General features: G+C 42.6%; 1 long non-coding RNA gene and 1 pseudogene across 1 annotated transcript; one reads left to right on the top strand and one right to left on the bottom strand.

The window, feature by feature from the left end:
• Positions 1 to 371: 371 nt before the first annotated feature.
• LOC133917600 (uncharacterized) lies at positions 372 to 1787 on the bottom strand. Its single transcript, XR_009909701.1, has 3 exons — positions 1717 to 1787; positions 1512 to 1577; positions 372 to 1366 (listed from the first exon to the last, which is right to left on the bottom strand). It is a non-coding gene; the product is annotated as an uncharacterized LOC133917600 (long non-coding RNA).
• A 626-nt stretch (positions 1788 to 2413) lies between these two features.
• Positions 2414 to 7667, top strand: LOC133919324 (uncharacterized; annotated as a pseudogene).
• The last annotated feature ends 4212 nt before the right edge of the window (positions 7668 to 11879 follow it).

The following is an 11879-nucleotide window of genomic DNA, read 5'->3' as shown; positions in this document are numbered from 1 at the left end:
CTGGAAAAAATAGGTCCCTACCCCGGTGAGGCTCGGGAGCTACAACATTAGTGCCGTTGTTTCTTTACGCTAGGCAAATCACCATCATAATGGCCACCATTGTCTGTTCCGTCTTTCTCACCATTCTTCCTAATCAGGATCTTGTTTACCTTGTGGAGGTCAGTCATGAGGTTCTGATCCTTGTTCTGCTTCACGGTCTTCCTGCCGTCCTGCATCTTCACTCCAAATTGAAATGTTGCCTTTGGCATGGGTTATTTCTGGTACAACATCCTTTTCTGATTGATTTTTCAGAGCAGAACCATTAGTTTGAGAAGGTCTTATTGGCTCATCATAGTCACCACTTGCAAAATTGTTCTTCCCTGCAATGTAGCAAACAAATAACTAGTTCATCAAGTGAAAGTAGTGCAAATATTGGATGAGGAAGTACAAACATTATATTTGTTGGGATGATTCCTGACAATAAATTCAGGTTATACCGGACGCGTTATACCAGGCGACGATGTGTTGATCTACATTTTTTATAGGTGTATATCGAGTTAGACTCAAGAACACATGGATTTATCCAATTTTAAACTTTCCATAGAATAATAATCATACATCATGTGTATTATCTTATAAAATTGGATGAACTTATTCCAGAATATCCTCCTCCTACAAGCCCGGTCCTCCCCCTTTATACACCCGGAGAAAGGGTGTACAATCAAACGAACCATGCCAAACTCCGTGGCAGACCTATCCTTGACGAAGCCAACTACCCGTAGCCCATCATGACATCGCATAGACAAGCTTGCCCCGTTCTGGTCGTCCTGCACGTCCAGTCATATCACCGAACGTCGTCACGTTCACTGGCCAGGCCATACCGTAGCGTTAAATACTACGGGACAGGTCACTGCTCCACCACGCATGCTCACGACCTTGCTCATCGAAAGGGAGTGCCTGAGGAAAGAAAATACTTGAGTGGATGACATTAAATACGTTTTGACAGGTTAGGTGAATACCTGCCCTGCAATCGCTCTGGTCGCGCGGTGAGTCATGTGGTCTTGAAAATATCTACTATCAGCTGGCACTTAGTAGTGTGGGGCTCGTCCGGTTGAGCATCCCTTATCTATTACGTCAACAATATGACATCATACAAGACGACTATTGACCCCACAAGCTTCCTAGGATATGAATATCAAGTTAATAATCGGCATGATTTCCTTTTTTCTGCACAAGTGCTTGCTATGGGACTTTTGAGGCGTTCAGAGACAAGGTACACATACAATGTTTGCTTTCTTATATTCAAGCGAGCGAAAGAATTCACCTGGTTCTTGGCACACAGCATGGCGATTTTGGAGTCCACCCCGAACGGTTGAAGCAGACCTGGCTAAAAAACAAGAGCACAATGAGCAAACACCCAATAAAGATCAAAACTCTTGCCCAAAAATCAGATAAGCCGAATTAATAAATAATCCCAGAAAACACAAAAGGGGAAAGATTCAAGCTTTTCCCTTTTCTCCTCCCCTTCTCACCTCAGCAATCTCGTGCCCGACGTTTCGGATGTGGATTATCTTGGAGGGCTCCGCCATCCTCTCGCACTGTATCACATGCAACAACCACTACTAACCACTATGAAATTCCTTGGATAAAAGGTCTTAAACTAATCGGGAAAACAGGGAGAAATAGTCGACGAGAGATTTAGAACTAAAGCTCCAATCTTTGGGCAAGAAACGTTACCTTTCTTGAGAGTTTTAGTAGGAGGGAGATCTAGGGTATTGCCGGCGACTGCCAGGAGGGAGGGAGGGAGGGAGGGAGGGAAGGAGGAAATAGTGGGGGTGGGGGACGAGGGAACTAACCACCTAGCGGTTTCTCGACATCGAGCGGGCGTTGTCGCCTGAGCGTGGATGGCAGGATGGACGCGGCCGTGATGGAGCGATTTGATGTTACCGCGGGGCTCCTCGACCATGAGCAATGTGCGGGAGACGATGTTGTCTCCAATTAAGATGGGCGTGACTTCGATCGAATAGACGTATTCGTGTGGACGGCTTGGCTGGTTTGCGCGGATGACTCGGCTCGGCTCGTTAGCTCACGCTCATACGACTTGCTTGGAGGTGCTTTGAGATCGTGTTGCCGCTACATGGTGGGTAACTCGAGCGTGCTGCATGATATTTTTTTCCTTGTTACCGATACGGTGTTGCGTGCTGTAGAGACTTGTGGACGTATTTGTTACCAAAAGAAAATTTTATAAGACCCTCTGCTGAAAGACCTTGTAGGACTTTGATACACGCTCTTACTCTCCGGATCCAATAGCTGCGCATATAAATGAAAGAGAAACAAAAGACATATATCAAACTCAACCTACGGATCTTTCAAAAAGACATATCTTATAAAATTTCGTTCGCAGCGTCAGAACCGATGGCGCGCAAACCGCAAAACGGCTTCCTTTTCTTTGCCCCCGACTTTTGGCGCGCACCGACCCAAGCGACGGCGCGGCGGCGGCGATGGACAGGCTCCAGCGCCGGAACCCTAGCAAAAGGCTCCATTCCACTTCCCTGAAGCCCCCTCGCCCCCCGCGAGGCTCGACCTTCCACCCCCCGCCGGCGTCGAGGCCCCTCCCGGAGCCCTCCTCCCCAGGTATCACCCTACTCCACCGCTTTGCGCTGCTTCTTTCGGGTTCAGGGATCTCCCTAGTTTTCTTTCGATGTATGTATGCTGGGTTTCTTGGATCGAAATAGAAGTTTCGAGATTTCTTTTGAGTTGGATTTTGTGGGGTTGGGTTAGATTTGAGATACAAATCTGCAGTTCGATTGCAATTGAGTTGGAACGAGCTAAAGATAGGAGATCCTAAGGTTTGATCATGAAGGGGAAAAAAGAAGGGCAATTATAGGTTTTGTGTGCTTCCGATCCCTACCTGCATGTGATCTTTACCATTTTATTAAATGTGACATATGATGATCTTTTCATAAATATTTACTTGGAATTTCTTGGGACTTTGCATGCTGAGCTCAGCTAAATCCAGCTATTTTTCCTCAAAGTACCATTGGTTGATTATTGTGGCCCTTTGTTCACTGACATCTCTGCTGGCAATCGTTCTGTTTTTTTTTCCGGTCTGATGCAATGAGTACCTAATGACAGATGGAAGGCAAAGAAAAAAGGTTCGATTTGCTGATGAAGCTGGTAGTCATCACATAGGTGGGAGACAGGTTGCTAACATACGTGAAGTTGCAAAAGACAAACCTCAAGGTATATTGCCCCTAGTCTCAGTGTAACTCATCTCTTTTCTACCGTATACTGAATTTAGATATCTCTCCGTCTTGGATTTTCACAGTACATTAAGTCGTGTTACACACTATCTGTTTCTGCATCTTGGATTCTTGATATTTCTGTGCTTCCAGGTGGTATTAATTGTTCTCTGATGGTGTAGTATGGGTTTTGTACCACTGTAATCTCTTTAATTCGATATTGCTCTTATATAGGATCAACTGATCCGTGTATCCAACATTTTCAGTAGTTAATATAATATTTTCCTTTTATATGCTAATCCAACATTTCCTGTGCAGTTTGTGATGCAAAAACTGTCGAATACAAGTTCTTTAAGAAACTATGTGAACAGTCAGGTCATAGCTCCCGTTCATACAAACATTCTCACCAAAGCATTGAGCCACAGATCTCCAAACAAAAAGAAGGTATGAGATTGGGTTTATATACGCTTTCTTTGCTGTCCTATTCTGTTGGTGCCTCTTACTTTAAACATTAGAATGATCCGCAGTGGATAATTAGTATTAATTTCCTGTGTTATTGCTTGTCTTGTAGAATCGCATAATGTGACTCCCCTCAAAAAGTTCTTTGTCCAGAGAAATACTGCGTGTTGTGATGATCCCCCTGCTACACCTCCCAAGAATGAGGAAATCCTTGACAAGCAAGTGAATGTGAAATCCTCCCATTCTGGTCTGATATCCTTTATCTGACCTTCTCTGACCATGATTGATGCATCTCTAGACGCTTATAATTGTGGATCCTTTTCTACACAGAGTATGGTGATAAGGATACACATCAGTTCAACTCACACGATTACTTGCCAAGTATTCATGTTCTCACACCTATAGCTCAGGCATCATTTGAGGTTACAGGGATATCAAGAAATACTGGTGAGCACATGCTAATCTTCTAACGTAAATGTAGCTTTAATAGCTGCTGCTGAAGTTTTACCATATACAGTATCAACATTGCTGGAAATTTTCCAGCCATATCACATACCTGGAAAAGTTAGGAGAGAAGAAAAATAAAGATATCCTGTTCTTTAGTCTTTATTTAGCAAGGTTAGGAGAGAAGAAAAAAATATGTGCCACTAAATAAGAATAAAATTAGATTATACCCACAATCATTGGCTGTTCCTTCAATGTATTTTTTCCTTCCTGCTTTTGATGCATCTATTCTGAAATGCTAGGCAGCACCGATACAGATATGTGTATCGGTATCGGACCGATATGGACACGGGGATACGCTATTTTCCCAGGAAACTCAATACGTGGATACGTTTTACTTTAAAAAAAACAGTAATAAGTTTGCAGGGCATGTTTATATTATCTAAATCACTTAGAGGCTACTATTGCCAACATGTCCTATCAAATCAGAGCATATGGCTAGATTTAACTTATCAGTAATTTGCATATGAGATGACAAAAGGTACTTTAAAATATGTAGTATCAACATTAATTTGCTTTGTCACCGACCAATTTTGTTAACCAATTAATTTGAAAAGGGGGAGAGACGGAGAGTCACTGCCATCGCCGAATGTGGCTGGGAGGGCGTCGCGGGTGTGGGCAGCGTGCGGGTGATAGCTGATGTGCGGGACTGCGGGCGACTTGTTAGGTCATGTGGGAGTAAATGGGCTGGGCCGTATCCCCGAAGTATCGGAGAAGTATCCAATTGCGTATCCATAATTTATATAATTATTTTTTTCGAATACTTGCCGGATATGTATCCGGTGCGTATCCGGCGCGTATCGGTATCGGATACGGTATCCAATATGGATACGGTGTCTTCTTGAAGTATTGGTGTTTTAGAGCTGAAATGCACAAAAATGGATTTCCTGGAATTCTCATATGCTACTTGCAATCATGGGCTGATACAAGCACAAGTTATGGATTAGATGTCTCGTCTTTCGGACATGATGATCCTTCATGAATTCTGTGATACTTCTGATGTTGCGAAAGCCTTTCTTAAAGTTGTACTTGCTTTTGACTATTTACATTTCTTAGTACTTCTTAACATTTGCTACACTAAGTTGGGATGCTAAGTGCATGACACCTATACTTGTGTTAATAGACAGAGAGCCTGTCAGTGGACGGATCTTTTCAGAAAAGAGAAGCAAATTATTAAAGCTAGCTGCAAAAACAGTGTCAATGGGAAGTGCTGAGTTGTTGCAAAGAAGGTGGTAATTATATATCGAAGAAGTCCATTGGATTATATATTCATATACTGCTACCTAATTATTGAAAATTTCTCAGGTCAGAATTTATAGGTGACATCCTGCAAAGGCTAGGTGCCAACAACATCATAACTAAGGTATGTTTTGCACTTTGTAATTCAACACTTGGGGCAACAATGTACTGCCACCTATTCAACATTAGTTTTTATTATTTAGCAGTTATACCATTGATAGTTATTAATGTAATGCAGCACCATGAAGGGTCTATGAGACATAGTAAAGTTGACTGCAGACAAGCTCCTGCTATTCCCAAAAGCCGTTTTGATAACTTGCTAGATTACAGGCAAAGTGGCTTTAATTCATTAACTACACTGAGAAGAACGAGTGAAAAGTCATCTTCCTATGCAAGTGATGAAGCATGTAGATTCATGGCTTTACCATGGGGATACAATTGGGGCCGTCCAAGTTTTATTGATTGGAAAAATTACTTGCCTCGTGGGGGTAACGAAGCACGTGAGTTCATGGCACTGCCATGGGTGTGTAAGGATATTTCGAGTTCTGATCAGAAGAGAGGCATTGTTCACAACCAGGTTTCGAACTTGTTGCTAGAGGATGTAGAAGTGGAACCATACATCCACGGAAGATCAGCTTCAGCAAATGAGTTTAACTTGAATGTTCAAACTGCTTCATATGGTCAGAATGGATGGGGCCCTATGTTGTCAGTAACACTCGCTGAGTCAATTCGGGATAGATTGTCCTTCCCTTGTCAGATTGAAGAGCAGCATGCAGTACCATTTGCGATTTCAAATACTTACTGGCAACCTGACCTCTGCAGTTCCATACAACATTGCATGCCTAGTTCGGTTCGAATGCAGAGGGAAGACCCAAAAGAGGCAGGATTGTGTGATAATTATGACGCTGGGTTTTCAACTAGGTTTGATCAGTAACTTGCGAAATCAACTGCTTCAAGCTTTTTGGACAGTGGAAATGAAATTGTGGATCACAATGATTTCAGATATATCTCCAACTTCCATGTAAGTCAAAGCAACAACATGGTGTTGAGTGCAAACACAAGTTTCATGGGTTCCATGTATTCAACTCCAGAGCATCACTATGAGCTGGGCCCAAAGAGCCTGCATGATTCTGCTGTTGGTATGTCTTGTTTGGCTGGACTGGAGGAGAAATATTCGTCAGAGGTAGAACTGCCTGATAATTCTTACAGGCTTCTGCAGGTGTTGGATCAGGTGCTGTTGCAAAAGTGCGATGAAGACTGAGAGATGCTTCGTCTTGCATGCCAGACTCTTGAGACTACGGTGATGCAACTATTTGCCAACCATGGATGGAGGTTTAGGAATAAAATTAGTTCTTAATAAATACTTTTTATCCAGGTTATGTTAGCTTTTTTTGGTCTAAGTTTCTCTACGATCAAGATGTGTGATGTAGATGTTTAAGTGCAATACTTTGTAATAAGTTTTGGAGCCGGATGCATTCACGCTGAAGGCTGGGATTTTGATTCCATTATCTAAAAAAAAGTTACCTTTGACATTGCCCCCTTTATATTTTTCAAACAAGTCTGGAATTTGGGATCATCATCATCTCAGATATATCACTAGCTCTCCCCCAAATGACAGCAGTGGCACTTTGTGCCTGGATGCAAATGACAGTGGTCTGAATTCCCTGTCTTCATATTCAGAGCATCCTTGTAAGCAAGATTGGAATAGCTTGCGTGATTCTTCTACAGAATTGTGGTCATCAGTGCATCAACTCCAATCTCATGTTAGTTTGGGGGCCGTGCTCGGTCTCATGTCAAATGGAAGTTCTTACAGCGATTTGGAAGATCACCAGAGCTTCATGCTAGTCCAGGGCAAACTGAACAATGACGTTCTTGGTACAACTGGTCTATCATTCTTTGATTCTTGCTCTGCTATGGATAACATCAGGGAGGCTCCCATGTTGTCTTCAGATGGCATAACGTGGTAGTCTACTGAAATTTTCACAGGTGCTTTTTTTCGTTCATTTTGATTCTATTAGTGGAGATACATTCTGCTATACGCAAATTTCACTTTTGAAGGTACATATGTGGATACTACTTCAAATTACATAGGTGAAATTATTAGCTTTCCATTTCAGTTCGGAGAAAATGGCCGGTAACATCGCTTGAACTAATGTATGATGTTTGCAATTATTACTACATAATGTATACTTTCGCGAGTTTGCTGTTGATTGAGGCTGGATAGTGGAAGGGTAAGGACAGGGAGCTAAAGGAGAGAGATTCTATTTCAATTTTCCTTTGGAACTGATCTATGCTTTTTGTCAATATGACTAGAAAATTTATACTCCTTCTACGTCCCTCTTTGTTTTTGACAGTCAGCTATTTCCGTTGATGTTATATCGATCCCATAATTGGCTATCGTCGTAACACTGGTTAAAAGTAGTTCGACAGCTCCACGGTCAAGGTAAATCCTCCAGCTGTGTCCATATAAAGGTCAGTTGCTTCAATGGCTTTTTGACTGAATATTCTTACCCTCAAACACGTGAGCCTTTCTTCAAGGACATTCAAACGGGATACAGAACTCGACAGTACTACGCTATAGTAAAAAGCTACATATTCTCTGCGCAGTTTTTTTAAAGAGTGTACAAAGAGAGCGCATACTACTCACACACCACACTCACATCATACGTACACACGCATGTGCATCCATACACACGTTAAGTAGGGATTGGAAGGCTTCGGGGCATCCAATCCACGCGAAGGTGTAGTACCACTGAACGCACACGTGTGTATCTTAGTCTAACATGGACTATTCCTAGACGCTACTGGGGAAATACCCCGATGTGAGGTCGGGATCGAACTCCCGACCGGTCCTTCACATACTAGTGAGTGTACCGACACACACTTAAACACTTGCTTTGCTTGGAAGTTTTGTGGCCCATTGGATGGGCCTGCCACCCATCACACCGGCTAATTGGGTTCAAGCCTCTTCGATTCAAGACTGGTGGTCCTCCATGTCTAATTGCACCGCCCCCTCTCGGAAGGGTCTCAAGTCTCTCATCATTTTAGTATGTTATGAGATCTGGAAAGAGAGGAATAGGCGGATCTTTGAGTAGAAGGAACGCCCGTATGCTATTGCTCAATAGATTAAGGACGAGACCACCATTTGGGTTTTCGCGTGCACACACCACCTAGGTTGCCTGATAGCGCGAGAGTAGGTTTTTCTCCTTTGCTCGGGCTGTGGTTTCCCAAAACCATGGTCTAGACTTTGTCTTTTGGTCTTTTTTATCTTGCCCGTCGTGTTTTCCTTCTTCTGTACTCCTATAAAATACATGAGTTATGACAGAATCAAACGATATCCACCGTCCACCCGAGTTGATCAAATAGTCATCGTGCAAAGATTCTCCCTGTTCCACCTTTCAAAAATACATTTAATCTCATATTAATTGTCTTCCATATCTAGACGTCTAATATTTGTTTTCCATGCATTCTAAAAATACATTCAATCTCTCATTATTTGTCTTCCACACTTAGATGTCCAATATTACCTTCCATACATTGTTATATTATGGATTGATTTCATGTGTGTGAAATACATATGCAATTGCTAGTTTTACTATAATGGATAACTCTCCTGCCGGTTTCGTTTAAAAAAAGGCGACCTCCTCATCCTATGGTATGACAGAGATATCCCAAAATTCACACCAAGGTGACTGGTATTGAATTGGTAATCATCTGCCGTCGGTATGAAATTACGAACTACTTAAATCGCAATTGGTATAAATACCAGAGAAATCTGTGATTCGAAATGGAAGATGCGAAGCTTTTGTGGTGGTCTTCATAGGACAATATGGATTGCAGCTGACGACGTTGTGAAACATAGTTTACTCACCGGTACACACATACATGTCACCGAGAAACATGGTGCTTTCCTTTTGAGAAACATGTCATGTAAAAGACAATATCTATATTTCTATACTCCTATAAATAGATGAGTTATAACATATCCATACGATATTTACTGTATATCTTACACGATTAAACGATCCACAATCAAAGTTGATCTCTCATCTCCTCCTCTCTCAATTATTTGGAAACCTCTAATGAATTTGATAATATGCAATTAATAGGCACTATCAACATTAAAAAGTATTAATAAATCATTATTTCCTTCCATCTATATACAATAACTATAATCAATGCATCCTTAGCTTTGTGTTTTTAATTAGATTTTTCCTATGAAATTTTTTAGCTCATATTATAATATTATTTATTTCACGTGTGTACCACGTGCATAATTGTTAGTTAAAATAGACATTCTGTTTTCTAAGAAGATAACACGCGCGCATATCACTTGAACTTCCGTGCTAGCGGGGTTTTATTCTTGGTGGTGGACTGGCCGTTCTTCAAGAACCCTAAACAAGTATTCTCACAAACTTTCATGCTCCTAAGTTTGTGGGAGTTGCATCGAATTGCAATTTGCAATATGTACTCCTCTTTCACCTCTTGGGATCGAGTGGAGAACATTGCTCTTCCGTGCTATTGGCATCATCTCTACGAAGAACCTTAGGAGTTAGAATAGTTAACATGTTGCATCAATCCATTCTACTAATACTTGCTCTATATAAACGCGGGGAATGAGCGCTTGCTCAGATGGTGAAGGGTGCTGTCGAGCAACACGCCCGCCTAGACTTGAACCGGAGCGCCTACATCCTTCTTCAGTGAAGCGAGAGCTTCTAGTATAGCTTTAAAAAAAACCTCTATATAAACTGCATTCTCGTGCTCCAACCACATCAACATGAACGGTCGTTTCCTCACGTTAAAGAAGGTCGAAAACTCTCATGAGTTGCTCGCAAAACGGAACAAACGTTCTCATGTACACGCAGACGTTGAGCTTGTCCAAACAACTGTGAACCGGCCATGCGAGCAGCGAGCCCCGCACCTTCCCCACCCACTCATCGCTGCAACATTTGGCTGCACCCGACGCATGCACGGACAGCAGCTAGCCAGCCAAAGAATTGCGATTTGACTGCTCATCATTTAATCCCAAAAGGCGCCGATCATGCCGGAAAGCGCCTGCTGCTGCTCAGCGAGGAACAGAGAGACGCTTACGCTGCTTAAGCCTCGGCATGTGACTGACTGTCTGACTGGCAAAGCGGCAATGCACCGAGCAGCAGCAGCAGCAGCAGCAGCATGCGGCCGTACGCGCGTCGCTTGCTTCATTCCATCGGCTCGGCCGGCGTCGCGTAGCGGCAGTGCAACAACATTCGCGTGCTGGCGCCGATGTGCATGCTGTGCTCGGTGGGTGATGGGCGCAGGGCAGGCGTTGTATTTTTTCCCTTTTTTTTGGAGCCAGGCCAGGCGTTGTTGTGCCGTCTCGCCGAGCGAGCTGCCGGGTGGGGGTGGGGGTGCCCGTGCCCGTGCCATGGCTGCCTGCCGCGCGCGACCGTCGTTACTGTTCACCACGCCGGGCTTGTCCACTCTCCTCGGCGTGTGGGAGAAAGCAAATTCTATAGGTGACACATGTTTATTTTCACTTTTCCTTTTAGTCTAGTTATTATATTATAAAATTACTGATATAGTGAGATATAGAATCCTATAAAATTTATTTTTATACGAGAACATCTGCGCACATAACAGTGTCTTCTGTCGGGCCAAACTTACGGGGAACTGCGGCACCGCTGGCTGCAAACGGATAGATCGATCCAGTGTACCGAGTTGGGCAGATGGGGTACCGCCTACCGTGCAGCTGCAGTTCGTGCTGTCGGAATGGCGCGGGTTCTTTTGATTTTTCTCCACTTTCCTTTTCTTTTAAAAAAAGAAAAATCGGGTGTGTCAAACGATAATTGGTTCTCTGTTTGTTAACAGATTTCCTTGTATATGAGTGACTTGGTGTTTGTTTCTGCGATCGAGGAAAGAAAAAAAAGGAACAAAATGACACTGTGTATCATCCCTTCCCCACTATCCAAAGTTGCATGTAAATATCGACACCATACATGATGCTTCCGTTGCTGCCAATGATGGACATTGGACGGAAAAATATTTGGTCAAAACTACCTCTTTCGTGAAATCGTTAAAACCCCTCCGAAAAACATATGTACAAGTTTTATAAAATTCTCAAAAGAAATCAAACTCTATAATTTTTAAAAATCACGGAGAAAAAAAGACATAGTTAAGTTTGATCTTGAAAATTTGCTTGTCTGATAATTTTTTTGAAACCTTTAGGAATGTTTTCTGGGGGTTTTCTACGATTCCACTAAAGAGGTCGCTAGTTTGATCCTTCTTTCACAACTCGGAAAAAAAATCACTAGTTATTAAGAGTACGAAATAGAGATTGAACTGGATCAGACTTGCCACAAGTTCCTTTTTTCCGGTTGAATAGGTGGCGCATATTCTACCTTTTGTTCTCCTCCCTCTTACCCTTGATCTTTTGAAGAAAAAAAAGATGTGAAATGATAATCTAAATCGTCCCAGCTA

The sequence above is a fragment of the Phragmites australis genome, chromosome 5, assembly GCF_958298935.1.
Source record: "Phragmites australis chromosome 5, lpPhrAust1.1, whole genome shotgun sequence".
Lineage (NCBI taxonomy): Eukaryota > Viridiplantae > Streptophyta > Magnoliopsida > Poales > Poaceae > Phragmites > Phragmites australis.
Note: the sequence above shows the minus strand (reverse complement) of the source record. Positions and strands in the feature narration are given on the sequence as shown.